This window comes from Pristiophorus japonicus, chromosome 5 (assembly GCF_044704955.1).
Source record: "Pristiophorus japonicus isolate sPriJap1 chromosome 5, sPriJap1.hap1, whole genome shotgun sequence".
Taxonomy (NCBI): Eukaryota; Metazoa; Chordata; class Chondrichthyes; family Pristiophoridae; genus Pristiophorus; species Pristiophorus japonicus.
In genome coordinates, this window is record NC_091981.1 from 63,445,566 (window position 1) to 63,461,515 (window position 15,950).

Genomic DNA, 15,950 nt, shown 5'->3' on the forward strand with positions numbered 1-15,950 from the left:
AACATGCAAGCCGTGATCCTGACAAACGGATCCACCACAGACCCATTCCACATTCGGACCAGGTTCAAGCAAGGCTGTGTCATCACACCAATGCTCTTCTCGATCTTCCTTGCTGCAATGCTCCATCTTACTCTCAACAAGCTCCCCGTTGCAGTGTAGCTAAATTACAGGACAAACGGGAATCTGTTCAACCTCTGCCGCCTCCAGGCCAGATCCAAGGTCATTCCATCCTCCATCATCGAATTACAGTATGCAGGCGCATCTGCACACATTCGGAAGCCAAACTCCAAGCCATCGTCAATACCTTCACTGAGGCATACGAGAGCATAGGCCTCACACTAAACTTCCGTAAGGCAAAGGTCCTCTACCAACCTGCCCCCGCCACACAGCACTGCCTCCGGTTATCAAAATCCACGACAAGGCCTTGGACAATGTGGACCATTTTCCATACCTCAGTCTACAGTCAACAAGGGATGACATCGACGACGAGGTCCAACACCACATTCAGTGTGCCAGTGCAGCCTTCAATCGTCTGAGGAAGAGAGTGTTTGAAGACCAGGATCTCAAACTCAGCACCAAGCTCATGGTCTACAGAGCAGTGGTGATACCCGCCTTCCTATATGGCTCAGAGACATGGGCTATGTACAGCAGGCACCTCAAAACACTGGAGAAGTACCACCAATGTTGCCTCTGCAAGAACCTGCAAATCCATTGGCAGGATAGGCACACAAAGGTCAGTGTTCTCACTCAAGCTAACATCCCCAGCATCAAAGTATTGACCATGCTCAATCAGCTCCGCTGAATGGACCACATCATCCACATGCCTGACATGAGACTCCCAAAACAAGCGCTCTACTCGGAGCTCCGACACGGCAAGCGAGCTCCAGGTGGGCAGAGGAAACGATTCAAGGACACCCTCAAAGCCTCCTTGAAAAATAACATCCCCACCGACACCTGGTAATCCCTGGCCCAAGACTGCCCAAGGTGGAGGAAAAGCAGCCGGGAAGGCGCTGAACACCTCGAGTATCTTCGGCGAGAGCAAGCCGAAGCCAAGCATCAACAGCGGAAGGAGCGCGTGGCAACTCAGGCCCCCCAACCACCTGATCCTCCAATCACCTGCCCCACTTGCGACAGAGACTGTAGATCCCTCATTGGACTCTTGAGTCACCTGAGGACTCATTTTTAGTGTGGAAGCAAGTCATCCTCGACTCTGAGGGGTTGCCTATGATGATATGATACAATTTTGACGTAATTGGGTCACGTTTGGTTGCTCTACCAATCTCTTCAGCGCATCAATGTATGAAAAATAGAACACTTCTTGGAGATAATGTTATCAGTTTTTAGTCTTTTGAGTTCTTGCTCAACTTTCTCCTCGAGTGCGTATGGTACGGGACGTGGCTTGCAGTAAACTGGTCCAGCATCCTTCTGCACTCTGACGTCTTGGATTGGACTGCCTGTTTCACGGAACACCTTCGGATACTGCTTGATGACGTCATCTTTTGATGCAAATTTCATTGCCACACGAAAAATCTCATTCCAATTCAACTTCAGTGATCCCAACCAATTTCTACCTATCAAAGCAGGCTTGTCTCCTGCCACTGTTATGAGAAGCAAGCTCTGAAACTGATCCTTGTATTTCACCAGTACGGTGATATGTCCTACCACAGCAATTTGTTCTTCTGAGTAGCCTTGCAGCTCTATCTTTGATTTCTCCAGTGGAAAATCAGGCAACTTGTCGAGATATAGCGATTTCGGTACTACCAGTGTCTATTTCCATGGGTATCCTGGTTCCTGCAAAGTCGACTTGGATGACGATACTTCACGAATCGCTGCTAGACACCCTCATGCTCTTGATGAAGTGCATCTCCAAAACCTCCTTGTCCTGTTGTTTCTCTTCAATGTAGCATCTGCCGAGTTCTACTTCTAACATTGAACATCGGTTTAACATAGAAACATAGAAATTAGGTGCAGGAGTAGGCCATTCGGCCCTTCGAGCCTGCACCACCATTCAATAAGATCATGGCTGATCATTCACCTCAGTACCCCTTTCCTGCTTTCTCTCCATACCCCTTGATCCCTTTAACCGTAAGGGCCATATCTAACTCCCTTTTGAATATATCCAATGAACTGGCATCAACAACTCTCTGCGGCAGGAAATTCCACAGGTTAACAACTCTCTAAGTGAAGAAGTTTCTCCTCATCTCAGTCGTAAATGGCCTACCCCTTATCCTAAGACTGTGTCCCCTGGTTCTGGACTTCCCCAACATTGGGAACATTCTTCCCGCATCTAACCTGTCCCATCCCGTCAGAATCTTATACATTTCTATGAGATCCCCTCTCATCCTTCTAAACTCCAGTGTATAAAGGCCCAGTTGATCCAATCTCTCCTCATATGTCAGTCCAGCCATCCCTGGAATCAGTCTGGTGAACCTTTGCTGCACTCCCTCAATAGCAAGAACATCCTTCCTCAGATTAGGAGACCAAAACTGAACACAATATTCCAGGTGAGGCCTCACCAAGGCCCTGTACAATTGCAGTAAGACCTCCCTGCTCCTATACTCAAATCCCCTAGCTATGAAGGCCAACATGCCATTTGCCTTCTTCACCGCCTGCTGTAACTACATGTCAACTTTCAATGACTGATGAACCATGACACCCAGGTCTCCTTGCACCTCCCCTTTTCCTAATCTGCTGCCATTCAGATAATATTCTGCCTTCGTGTTTTTGCCACCAAAGTGGATAACCTCACATTTATCCACATTATACTGCATCTGCCATGCATTTGCCCACTCACCTAACCTGTCCAAATCACCCTGCAGCCTCTTAGCAGCCTCCTCACAGCTCATACCACCACCCAGTTTAGTGTCATCTGCAAACTTGGAGATATTACACTCAATTCCTTCATCTAAATCATTGATGTATATTGTAAAGAACTGGGGTCCCAGCACTGAGCCCTGCGGCACTCCACTAGTCACTGCCTGCCATTCTGAAAAGGACTCGTTTATCTCGACTCTCTGCTTCCTGTCTGCCAACCAGTTCTCTATCCACATCAGCATATTACCTCCAATACCATGTGCTTTGATTGTGCACACCAATTTCTTGTGTGGGACCTTGTCAAAAGCCTTTTGAAATTCCAAATACACCATATCCACTGGTTCTCCCTTGTCCACTCTACTAGTTACATCCTCAAAAAATTCCAGAAGATTTGTGAAGCATGATTTCCCTTTCATAAATCCATGCTGACTGACATAGAAACATAGAAAGTAGGTGCAGGAGTAGGCCATTAGGCCCTTCGAGCCTGCACCGCCATTCAACAAGATCATGGCTGATCACCCACCCCAGCACCTCCCCCCCCCCCCATGCCCCCTCCACACCGCCCCCCCCCGACCCCCCCCAGCCGCAAGGACCACATCCAACTCCCTCCTGAGCACATCCAATGAACTGGCATCAACAACTCTCCGCGGCAGGGAACCCCACAGGCCAACAACTCCCCGAGTGAAGAAGTCTCTCCCAATCCCAGCCCCAAACAGCCCACCCCACATCCCACCGGCTCCGGACCTACCCAACAACGGGAACACTCCCCCCGCACCCAACCCACCCCGTCCCATCAGAATCCTTCCCAAATGTCGAACATCCCCGGATGTCGAGCCCCCAGCCCCGGCCACCCCGGAGCCACGCCCCCGTGACGCCAACCACACCACATCCACCAACCGTCATCTGCGCAGTCAATCCATCCATCCCACTCTGAACACTCCCCGCACCGAGGCACAGAGCCCCCCAGGCTCGCCCCTCCAACACACTTCGCCCTCCCAGACCTCCGCTGCAATGTGACCCCTCCTGTCCCCCGCCCTGGGTTTTTCCGCCCCCCACCAACACCACTCTCCCCTCCATCCCCCGCCCCCGTCTCCCCTCAACTTCCCTCTGCCTCCCACAGGCTCCCATCTTGGGGGCAGTAACGTTCTGGGGCAGGGAATTTTAGCCCCCAGCATGGAAGTCCTGCTCCCGCTGCAGAATTGGCCTTACCATCCCTCAATGGAAGCGGAGTGCAATTTCCAACACTCCACTTCCTCTGGGGGCAGTTACTGGGGCACGACTGGATGCTCCTGTGACAGTTTGAACTGGTGCTCTCCACTCTCCCGTCTTGTGACAGTTTGAACTGATGCTCTCCACTCTCTGTCCTGCGATAGTTTGAACTGGTGCTCTCCACTCTCTGTCCTGCGACAGTTGGAACTGGTGCTCTCCACTCTCTGTCCTGTGACAGTTTGAACTCATGCTCTCCACTCTCTATCCTGCGACAGTTGGAACTGGTGCTCTCCACTCTCCACTTGAACTGATCATGTCACTGCTTTCCAAATGCGTTGCTATTTCATCCTTAATAATTGATTCCAACATTTTCCCCACTACTGATGTCAGGCTAACCGGTCTATAATTACCCGTTTTCTCTCCCTCCTTTTTTAAAAAGTGGTGTTACATTAGCTACCCTCCAATCCATAGGAACTGATCCAGAGTCGATAGACTGTTGGAAAATGATCACCAATGCATCCACTATTTCTAGGGCCACTTCCTTAAGTACTCTGGGATGCAGACAATCAGGCCCCGGGGATTTATCGGCCTTCAATCCCATCAATTTCCCCAACACAATTTCCTGCCTAATAACGATATCCTTCAGTTCCTCCTTCTCACTAGACCCTCGGTCCCCTAGTACATCCGGAAGGTTATTTGTGTCTTCCTTCATGAAGACAGAACCAAAGTATTTGTTCAATTGATCTGCCATTTCTTTGTTCCATTATAAATTCACCTGAGTCTGACTGCAAGGGATCTATGTTTGTCTTCACTAATCTTTTTCTCTTCACATATCTATAGAAGCTTTTGCAGTCAGTTTTTATATTCCCTGCAAGCTTCCTTTCGTACTCTATTTTTCCCCTCCTAATTAAACCCTTTGACCTCCTCTGCTGAATTCTAAATTTCTCCCAGTCCTCTGGTTTGCTGCTTTTTCTGGCCAATTTATATGCCTCTTCCTTGGGGATCTAACACTATCCTTAATTTCCCTTGTTAGCCACGGTTGAGCCACCTTCCCTGTTTTATTTTTACTCCAGACAGGGATGTACAACTGTTGAAGTTCATCCATATGATCTATAAATGTTTGCCATTGCCTATTCACCGTCAACCCTTTAAGTATCATTTGTCAGTCTATTCTAGCCAATTCACGCCTCATGCCGTCGAAGTTAGCTTTCCTTAAGTTCAGGACCCTAGTTTCTGAATTAACTGTGTCACTCTCCATCTTAATAAAGAATTCTACCATATAATGGTCACTCTTCCCCAAGGGGCCTCGCACAACCAGATTGCTAATTAGTCCCTTCTCATTACACATCACCCAGTCTAGGATGGCCAGCTCTCTAGTTGGTTCCTCGACAGATTGGTCAAGAAAACCATCCCTAATACACTCCAGGAAATCCTCCTCCACCGCATTGCTACCAGTTTGGTTAGCCCAATCTATATGTAAATTAAAGTCGCCCATGATAACTGCTGTATCTTTATTGCACACATTCCTTATTTCTTGTTTGATGCTGTCCCCAACCTCACTACTACTGTTTGGTGGCCTGTACACAACTCTCACCAGCGTTTTTTGCTCTTTGGTATTCCGTAGCTCCACCCATACCGATTCCATATCATCCAAGCCAATGTCCTTCCTTACTGTTGCATTAATTTCCTCTTTAACCAGCAACACCACCCCGCCTCCTATTCCTTTCAGTCTATCCTTCCTAAATGTTGAATACCCCTGGATGTTGAGTTCCCAGCCTTGGTCACCCTGGAGCCATGTCTCTGTGATGCCAATTACATCATATCCATTAGCTGCTATCTGTGCAGTTAATTCGTCCACCTTATTCCGAATACTCCTCGCATTGAGGCACAGAGCCTTTAGGCTTGTCTTTTTAACACACTTTGCCCCTTTAGAATTTTGCTGAAATGTGGCCCTTTTTGTTTTTTCTTTACTCTTCAGCTGGTACGCCTTTGCAAGATACCCAGTTTTCTAGCAGAATAAACACATCGTTCACATATGGACAGCTTTGAACAATCTGTTATCCCAGGCACCGATAGCACGACTTCAATGTATTGTTACCTTGGCCAGTTTCTGAGGCCTTGGGGCCCAACTGCATTTTACTTTTAACCTGCAGGCGATTTACCTCGGTTGTCTGACTACTAGAAATAGTGCGAAATTCTCAGGGGTATTGGTCGACCATATCCACCAACATCATTGTCTGACAAGCTAAATCAAAAGTCAAGTTAGGAGTTGTAAACAACTTTCTTTTAATCGCTTAATTTTTCATTCCATAAACAAAACATTCATGCAATGCTTGATCGTTAAAATTTCCGAAATGACAGTGAATGGATAGCTTTTTCAGAACTACAATGTACTCACTGATACCCTCATCAATTAATTGATCTCATATTCCAAAACGATAACTTTCAGCAATTTCCAGGGGCTCAGGACTGTAGTGGTGTTAGAATCTCCGTCAGTGGCGTGTCCTTTGGCTTGCCGGGAACAAGCAAATTTTTCAACGTTTCATACACCTCAGGGCCTGCTTCAGTCAAGAAAATAGTCCATTTCCTTTCTAAAAGCAACCAGTTATGGTTTTCATCAGCAGGGACTTTGATGATACTATTCACGGTGAAAAACATTTCTAGCCACTCCACATATGCCCCGAAAGTCTCTGGATGGAACTCACCCAAGTGCCCTATTATTCCCATAGGCACGGCCATCTGGACACTGGCAAGGTCAACAGTTTAGCCAAGTGTTTTTGTGATTTACCATGGATTTTTAGCTGTTACCAAAACAAAGAACCTCTAAAAATCTCATGACTTTGTCACAGGATCCTTTATTATTTACATCAGTAGTTGCATTACCACAGTAGTCCATTAGGTGGATCAGTAGTCCACTAGGGAAGCTCTATTGCACTTCTGACTTCAAGGGTTCTGATCAGGCCATTTACTCCCAGTTATGGGTGCTCTAGTTGTCATCCCCATTGGCCTACAGCATGACAGGAAGATGTAGCAGAGGCAGCAAAGAAGAGGACAAGCTGTTCACAGAGCAAGGAGGAGGAGGGCTTTCAGCAGGAGGTATTGCGCACCTAGGGTCTCCCGAGAGTAATTCCCTTACTTCAGCCTAAGCCAGGAGCAGTGTGTGCGGTGTCTGCGCTTGACGAAGGAGACTCTCACGGAACTCTGCCACCTCTTGCAACCAGACCTGTAGCCTCTCTCCAGAGCAAGGACAGCGCTGCCAGTGGCTGTGAAGGTGACCGTGGCCCTGAATTTCTTTGTGCAAGGAACTTTCCAGGCTGTGGAGCAGGCGACATTTGTAACATCTCATAATTCGCTGTCCACTGCTGCAGCTGACAGATACTCTTTATGCCAGAAGAAGAGAATTCATTGTCTTCTCTCTGATCAGACAGAAGCAGGCAGAGCCTGCACGTGGCTTTGCCAGGCTAGTGGGCTACCGATGGTGCAGACCGCCATGTGGCTTTACGGGTGCCGCATCTAAATGTTGACATGTACCGCAACCGCAAAGGTTACCACTCGTTGAATGTGAAGTAGGTGTGCGACCATATTCAGCACATCATGATGGTGAATGCCCAGTAATGTGTTCGCAGTCATGATGCTTTCAATCTGTGCCAGTCTGCTGTCCCATCAGTCTTTGAGCCACCAAGACAAACCAGAGGGTGGTTATTGGACAGCAAGGGCTATTCGCTGACCACCTGGCACGTGACTCCGCTCCACAAACCAACCAAATGTGGGCATCATGCATACAATGAGAGCCATGATGCCCACAGAATCTAATGGAGCAGAAAATTGGCACCCTCAAACAACGCTTCTGCTGCCTGGACCACTCTGAAGAAGCCCTGTAATGCTCACCAGAACATGTCTCAAAATTCATCGTGGTCTGCTGCATGCTCCACAACCTCGCTATTATGAGGGTACAGCCCTTGCCACCAGGCATACAGCGACCAGCTGAGGAGCAGGAGGAGGAAGAGGAAGAGGAGGAGGAGGAGAAGCGGAAGAGGAGGAAGTGGAAGAGGAGGAAGCAGAAGGGAGATGGCAACCCAGACAGCTCCTTTCTACCCAGGCTGTCCATGATCGACTCATCTGACAGCTGTATGTGTGGACCCAACTCAAATTTCCCATTCACCGATAGTTCAATACCTTCCCTTCCCTCTGTTACTGACAATCACAGCATCCCCTTGGCCACAATACTGAAATAAAAGCCACCACAAAAGAAACATTCCAATCAAACTTTATACATCAATCCATCCAATATTAAATCACAAAATCAATTAATCACCCTGTGCATTCCCTTAGTGCCTGTCTTGCGTGTGCCTTTGCCTGTCCTAGTGCTCCTATGAAATGCTACCCCAGTGGCTACAGCATGGCTGGTGGAAGGATTCTGACTTTCAGGGGGGAGACTGCAGATGACTTTGCAGGACAACTTCAAACACTTCTAGTCCTAGAATGCCCGGTTGCAGATTGCACCACCTTGGCATGGGCAGCAGCAGTCTAGACTGGTTGACTGGCAGGCAGCAGCAAGGGCACTGGTGAAGTAGAAGTGGTGGGAGGACAACTGCTGTCATCCTGAGAGAGGTCAGCAAGTTCATCCTCCACGGAGCCGCTGCCTCTCCTGCGGGGCAGCACCTCAGCATTCCTAGCGTTCTGTTGGAGGACAAATTGCTGGAATACTGTGACACCCTGCAAGCCCCTTTCCACATTGGTACACCTAGCCATGATGGCAGCCATCTGAGCTTGCAAGGCAGCAAGCTGAGGCTGCATGGCAGCAGTCTGAGCTTGCATGACTTCAGTCTGAACTTCCACTGCAGCACTCAGACATAGGGTGGCTTGTGCTTTTGCTGCAATAGAACCTACGACATCAACCATCAGACGCTGCATGATGGTTAAGTTCAGTCATCAAAGAATTCACTTTGGGAGTGAAGCAAGTCCTCTTCGATTCCGAGGGTCTGCCTATGATGGTTAAGTCCACAAGTGCGCCAATTGATCTATCATCCCTTCCATGCTGGAAAGGATGGGCTCCAAGCTCTGCACAAATCCCTGTACAAGGTTGGTGCTGGACTCCTTCATGCTCCTTGATGTTGCATTCAGGCTTTCTGGCAGGCCTATCAATTCAACAAGAATTTTATTGTGCATACCCATCAGCTGCCTTCTGTAGGCCACCACATCAAAGTCCTCAACTGAGTCCTGTGCAGCAGGACTTGTGTGCGACCTCACTTTCCGGGAAGCTGGCACCTATGCTAGCCTTTCCCCCACCCTGGCTGCAGCCCACTCAGGTCGGTGATTCACCATGTGCAGATCCCGCCTCTAAGCTACTCTCGAAACTCTGTGCAGTACCAGTATCTGGGCTGGTGGCTGCGACTGTCAGATTGAGCGATGGTATTTCTTCTTCTTCTTGAACCACTGGCTGGGCAATTTAGATTTCTTGAGTATCTGAAATGAGAAAGGAAAAAGGATAGGGTTGTGGTGAGGGGATGGGGGAAAGCAAGAGATTCCTATTCACACCATATGCAGATTAAATCAGAAGAGATTGTGGGATGAGGGGGAAGTGCAATGTGAGAAGGATAACATATGAGGATACCGTCATGCCCCTGCCAAGAATGCTGGCATGGAAATGATGGGCCGAATGGCCTCCTTCCGTGTCGTAATTTTTCTATGATTCTATGAATGGCCAGCACCGTCTCCTCCAAGGGAGAGGTGATGCAAGCCAGCCTGTTTCCAACTTTTCCTGCATGTGAAAGTGTGTCAGTGAGTCTGGTGCAATGTGTTTGGATATTGTCGTGGTTGAATAATTGTTCAAACTGTGAGATGTGGGTGTGTGGCTTTCAGCAATGGTAAGTATGTGAAAGTGATTTGAAGCTATGAATGTGAGGCATGAATCGTGTTTGGTAGAGATTATTGATCGGTGTGTGATGGGGATGTGGTGCATTGAGCAGTGTGTGAGGCTATTGGGGCAGATGATGGGATATGCCATTTGAAGATTAATTCACTGACCTTGATCACTCGTATGAGGTCATTCAACTTTTTCCTGCACTGCGTTCAGGTCCTCGGGGCTACACTTCAGGAATTCACCACAGTGGCTATCTACTCCATTGCATTTTGGTCTGTTCCCTGGAGGACCTTCTGGCCCCCTGTGGAAAGAGGACCTCACTCCTTCTATTGACCTTGTGCACCAAGACATCCAGTGCTGCAATGGAGAAGCTTGGCGCATGCCTGTTGCGCCATCATGAATTGATTTTTGGGACTGTCTTCCTCAGCCAGTTCATTGATCTGCTGCAGGCAGAATGCACCTCCCCTTTAAGAGGTGCAGGCTGGCTTTAAGTAGTGCAGGCTAGCTTTATTGGTGCTAGCCTCGCACAAACTTGGCACCCCTGCTGAACGTTTAACTGTTCAGCAGCGCATTCAGCGCTGGGCTGCATGCCTCAATCATGCTAATCAGCAGGCAGCACAAAGTTCATGTGCTGCCTGCAGTCCTCCGAATGAGTGCAGGTTGCTAGCGCATCATGATCCCCGCATCCATTTTCAGGGCAAATGAATTTCTAGGCCCTCATGTATGATGTACAAAATAATTACATTGGCGAGAAGTGGGACATAAACACGCCATAACTTAAGATGCAGCTATATTCACAGTTCCACAAGGGGAAATGCTAAAGAAGTCAAAAGAACACATTTTTTTTAAATGAGTTTAGACATTTTTGAAGGGAGCAGTGAGCTATGATGATGCAAAATTTATTTCCTGGGGTTATTCTGCCCAGAAAACATTTAGGTACATTTTCCAGAATTTCAAAGTATATAATTGATTGAGCATTAGAAGTCAGAAGTAACTTTTTAAAAATTTGTTCCTGGGATGTGAGCATCGCTGGCAAGGCCAGCATTTATTGCCCATCCCTTAAGAAGGAGGTGGTGAGCTGCCTTCTTGAACCATTGCAGTCCTTGTGGTGCTTATTTTTTTCTGTAGCAGATTGTTACAACTGAGTGGCTTCCTAGGTCATATTAGAGGGCAGTTAAGAGTCAACCACATTGCTCTTTGTCTGGAGTCACATATAGGCCAGACCAGGTTAGGATGGCAGATTTACTTCCCTTAAGGACATTAGTGAACCAGATGGGTTTTTACAACAACTGATAGTTTCATGGTCACTATTACTGATACTTGCTTTTTATTCCAGATTTATTTAATTAACCAAATTTAAATTCTCCAGCTGCCATGGTGAGATCTGAACTCATGTTTCTGGATCATTAGTCCAAGCCTCGAGGATTACTAGTCCAATAGCATCACCACTCTGCTACCGTTCCCTCTGGAATGGTTTTATACATATATTATACATAGTTGTTGTTACAAGTCACAATTTACACCATCAGAAGGTAATATTCATTGAGCATAACACAGAGGGTCTACATGTATGCAGGCAATATAGCTGAATGAGAAATAATAATGGTCGAGAGGCTGACTTTGGCATGGGCTCGACGGGGCAAATAGCCTCCATCTGTGCTGTAACCATGCTATTACTTACAAATTAATAAAATTATTGAAACAAACATAAATAATAGAATATTTATAATGCAAAAAGTTTGGATATAAAGAACATAATAACATTTTGTACTTCTATAGTGCTCTTCATATAGAGGAAGGTTTTAAGTGCATTGCACTTAAGGAGGAAAAAGCATCACAATAGTCAATAAATTATAGTGTGCGAGCACAAAGTAAACTTTTAAATATTTTCAACATTAACTATCTCAGATCTAACCCTATCATGCCAGTTCACAAAGGCACGCTACCCCCTCCAGACCCAGTTCATACTGCACACTATCCAACATGCATTATATGCATTCTTTCAGCTTCCTTTTACATTCTGCCACCTCCCCTCCCTTGCATTCTGCCATCATCCCTTCCCTCCCCTCCCTTGAAAATGTATCCTCCCTTCGCCATACACCTCTCCCTCTTGTTATCTATTTCCCACACCTGCTCCTACCCAAGGAGCTTATGCTGTCCACTGATTTTGACCCACAAGTGCAGACCCCGTAAATAGGGCCTCAAATGTTGAATGGCTATGTAAAAAGCAAGTGGTTGGCATGAAAGCACATCACATGAGGCTTGCAAGTAAGGATGTGAGTTAAGGAACACTAAAGACTGTGATACTTCCTGGGCATTGATAGAAAATGCTTTAACAAAGTGAGGAGAGGTAATTGTAAGTGGCAGACTTGCTTAGTACAATGCATTCCTGGCTCCCTTATCTTACCAGTCCTGGCAAGACCATTAAAGTTTTTGCAGCAGTGAGTTGCCACACATGGGGTCGTGCAGCCAACCAACACACATTACCTCGCCCACTCCCTTCCTCAGATCAGGCCTTTTAAACAGCTTGTGAAACTCTCGGCCCATCACATTTCTGGCAAGGATCTCATCCGATTGGGAAGCATGAACTTGGACTGTTATGTATGCCAATACAGCAACCCATCCCTTGGTTGCAAGAGTGATTTACTCCAGTATAATTTTGTTTTGTTTTTAAATGGTGTTATTGAAGGACTGTCCTTTACCTATTACGACTACCGTTCATTGGGTGAGCAGATCCAGGCAGTGGCTGAAACCATTGCTAGGCTTTGGCCAGAGTCTACAGATGGGCTTGTAAATAGTACAGCTGCACACAAGGACAAAACTGCAATTATGCACACAGGCACCTATGAGGAAGGAAGCCTTTATGCACATTTAAATCCCCAAGAGTTCAGCTGCAGCTACATAGGAGCAAATAGTGCTTGCAGTGGGGAAGAAATAAAGTTCTGGCAAATATCAAAGAATTACTTAATGTCATCATATCCTGCAAATAACTATGATTAGCTAATAATATTACTTTTGGAGCCAATAATATTACTTTTGGATCACCGCCAATGAATCAGAAATTCATATGGAATGTTCTTTGCGAAGATCTCCTTGATCTACACTGGGATATTACTGTCCTGTTGTTTCCACATGGAGTTTTGTTCTGTTCACAGTAGCCCTTTTGTGCTGATTTCAGCAGACAGAGATTAATATCCTCATGCAGGATTTTATGTATTCGAGCCTGATGCAGTGCAAATAGCAGCCAACAAGGATACATCCTCCTGCAACGATCCAGTTTTCTGCCACAACAGGCATCAGCAATACCAACATTTCAAAGCTGTTAGATTCCAGAAATTTATTTTGGCAAGCCTATAAAGTGAAGTGAACTATATTTTAACTCTATAGTCCCTTACCTTCCTTGTCACAAAGCATGTTGTAAGATCTCGGCCTGCCACACACCAATCTTTGACTTAGAGGGGTACTGTTGGGCCACTGTCATTGCTGCTTTTGAACTAGATGCCAGAAAGTGTTAACCATTTCTTTCTCCCTTTTTGTAGCTATGCATCATTTGTCACTTCCCTTGGTGGCATTGGTATAAATTGGAAACCCAACTCACCATTTGGGGAGTTTAGAATATAAACTCATATCGCAGTACTTTGTGGCACTGTGTGTTGATGTTCTAACTCTCTTGCTTTTGCATCAGAAGGTTAAAGATTCACACCCCACTCCAATACTTGACTATGTAATCTAGGCTGACATCCCTGTGCAGTACTGAGAAATGCTGCATTGTCAGAAATGCTGCCTTTCAATTGAGATGTTAAACTGAAGTTCTATCTGCCTGTTCAAGTGGATGTAAAAAGTTCAATGATATTATTCATAGAAGAACAAAGAGTTCTCTCAGGACAACATTGTTCCCTCAACCAATACAACCAAGTCAAATTAACTAGTCCATTCATCTCATTTCCCACATTACAACTGACTACACTCCAAAAGTACTTCATTGAATGTAAAGCACTTTGAGATGTCCGATGGTCATAAAAAGCACTATATAAATGTAAGTCTTCCTTTCTTCTTTCTTTATTTGCTAGTTATGTGAACATGCTCTGTCCAAATTGTTTGCTGCATTTGTGACTGCAATTCAAAAAGCAATTCATTGAGGATGTGCAAGATGTTATAAAATTGCGAGCACTTTCATTCTTCAACACACTGTGCCACTATCCTGTCCCTTTTCATTGTTAAAAACACTTTGGGGCCGAAATTGGTGAACTTACCAACCACTGCCGCCGACATTCCTCTGCAACATTTACCCAATGCCACTTTCAACGTGACCTGGAGCGGGTGGGAGGGGAGAGCCACCGGGAAGCGCCCGCCGACATCAGCGGACGGTCGAGTAGTATAAGTAGACTCCCGCCCGCCATGTGGGCGGGAGTCGGCACCAGAACGGGGGTGGACTGCTGGTTGGAGGCTGGTCTGTCCCTGACGATAAGTAGGAAGATCATGAAAAAAAGGTTAGTAAACATTTTTTATTTGTTTTTTTCCACAGCGACTTACCTTGATGGGGTCCCCATGAAGGTCTTCCGATAGTTTTTTTATTTTTTGCTAATGATTTTTATTTTTAGGTCTGCGACCCTCTGTGGACCCGACTTCATCCTCGGTGGCACTTGGGCGGCAAGCCTCTTTGATTGGCGGTATAAGTCCCTCATTTGCCGCCCGCCGACCTTTGAGGGACTCGGTGATGAAAATCCTGCCCGAAGAACCGTCAGGTACCTCGGCGGCCATTGGCGGTCCTTTGGGTAACACTTGGGTGGTCAAAGGCCTTCATCAATTTCAGGCCCTTTATGATTTTGGAGTAGATTTTTTGAGTTCTTACACACACTGGAGACTTAATTGGGCAATGAAACATTCGTTCTTTTAGGTGCTACACGGCCAAATAAGGCTCGAAAATGGGGTCGGAGATGCATCCACACACCTCTGACAGGAAGTGCGCAGGAAACCATCTTGGTAAAGAGGCTTCCTCGACACATGTACTGATGACCACTGGCAGCATGCAGAGCAGGGAGATCATAATGTAAATCAGTGAGCAATGCTGATTTGAAACCACCGCTGCCATTTTCCAACTCCACACTCCAGTCAATGTCCTATCTTAACCTTGCACAGCTGAACACAATGTTAAACGAAATGAAGGACCCCACATCAGGCCTATTTAAAGGGATCGTGATGATCTTACAGGTTAGGTGCTGGATTATTTCTTCTGGCTGCTGGTGCAATTGTACATGTTTCCGGAGGTTTCCTATACTTGGCTAAACTTTAATTACTCTGCAGGGAGTGGTCTGATTGGTCTGCAGTACTTTTTTGTCATATAAAAGCTTGTGTTGACAGAAGTTGCATTCAGACATTGGTAGCCTGGTAGGGCTTCCTCTGGGAATTGAACATGACTGGGAGAATGAAGAGAGGCCACGTAGAGCAGGACAAGCTGCTAGAAGGTAGAGAGGAGGAGGAGGGGGAGAATGGCTCTCAGCAGAAAGCCATATCTGGTGAGGGCTTTCAGGAAGCAAGTCTCTTACCTCCACTTCTGCAAGGACCAATGTTTGAAATGTCTTTGCTTCACAAAAAAAGCTGTCAGTGAAATCTGTCAATTGCTGCAGCCACAACTGTCGCTTCAAAGCAGGGCAAGAGCAGCATTACCTGTGACTGTCAAGGTCACAGTGGTTCTTATTTTTTGTGTGTCTGGCTCCTTTTAGGCTGATGCTGGATATATCTTGCAGTATGCACTACACTGAGGCTATCTATACACAGAGAGACAGCTTCATCTTATTCCCTTTTGCCAGAGGCAAGCAGACGGAGCGACCATGAGGTTTTGCATGGATTGCAGGCTTCCCCATGGTGCAGGGTGCCATTGAATGCACGCACATTGCCTTGAATGCCCCTCGTGTCAATTCGGCCATTTTCATGATCCAAAAGGGATTCCACTCAATGTGCAGCTGGTGTGTGACCACAGACAGCGCATCATGCAGGTGAATGCCCGTTATCCTGGCAATAGTTACAATTCTTTCATTCTATGGCAGTCCTCTATTCCACATGT

General features: G+C 46.5%; 1 long non-coding RNA gene across 1 annotated transcript in view; it reads right to left on the bottom strand.

Moving 5' to 3' along the window:
* LOC139263816 (uncharacterized) overlaps positions 1-15,950 on the bottom strand; it is a 37,731-nt gene that overhangs the window by 15,650 nt on the left and 6,131 nt on the right. The window contains exon 2 of the long non-coding RNA XR_011593214.1: positions 14,140-14,344. This is a non-coding gene — a long non-coding RNA (uncharacterized lncRNA). The remainder of the gene's footprint in view (positions 1-14,139; positions 14,345-15,950) is intronic.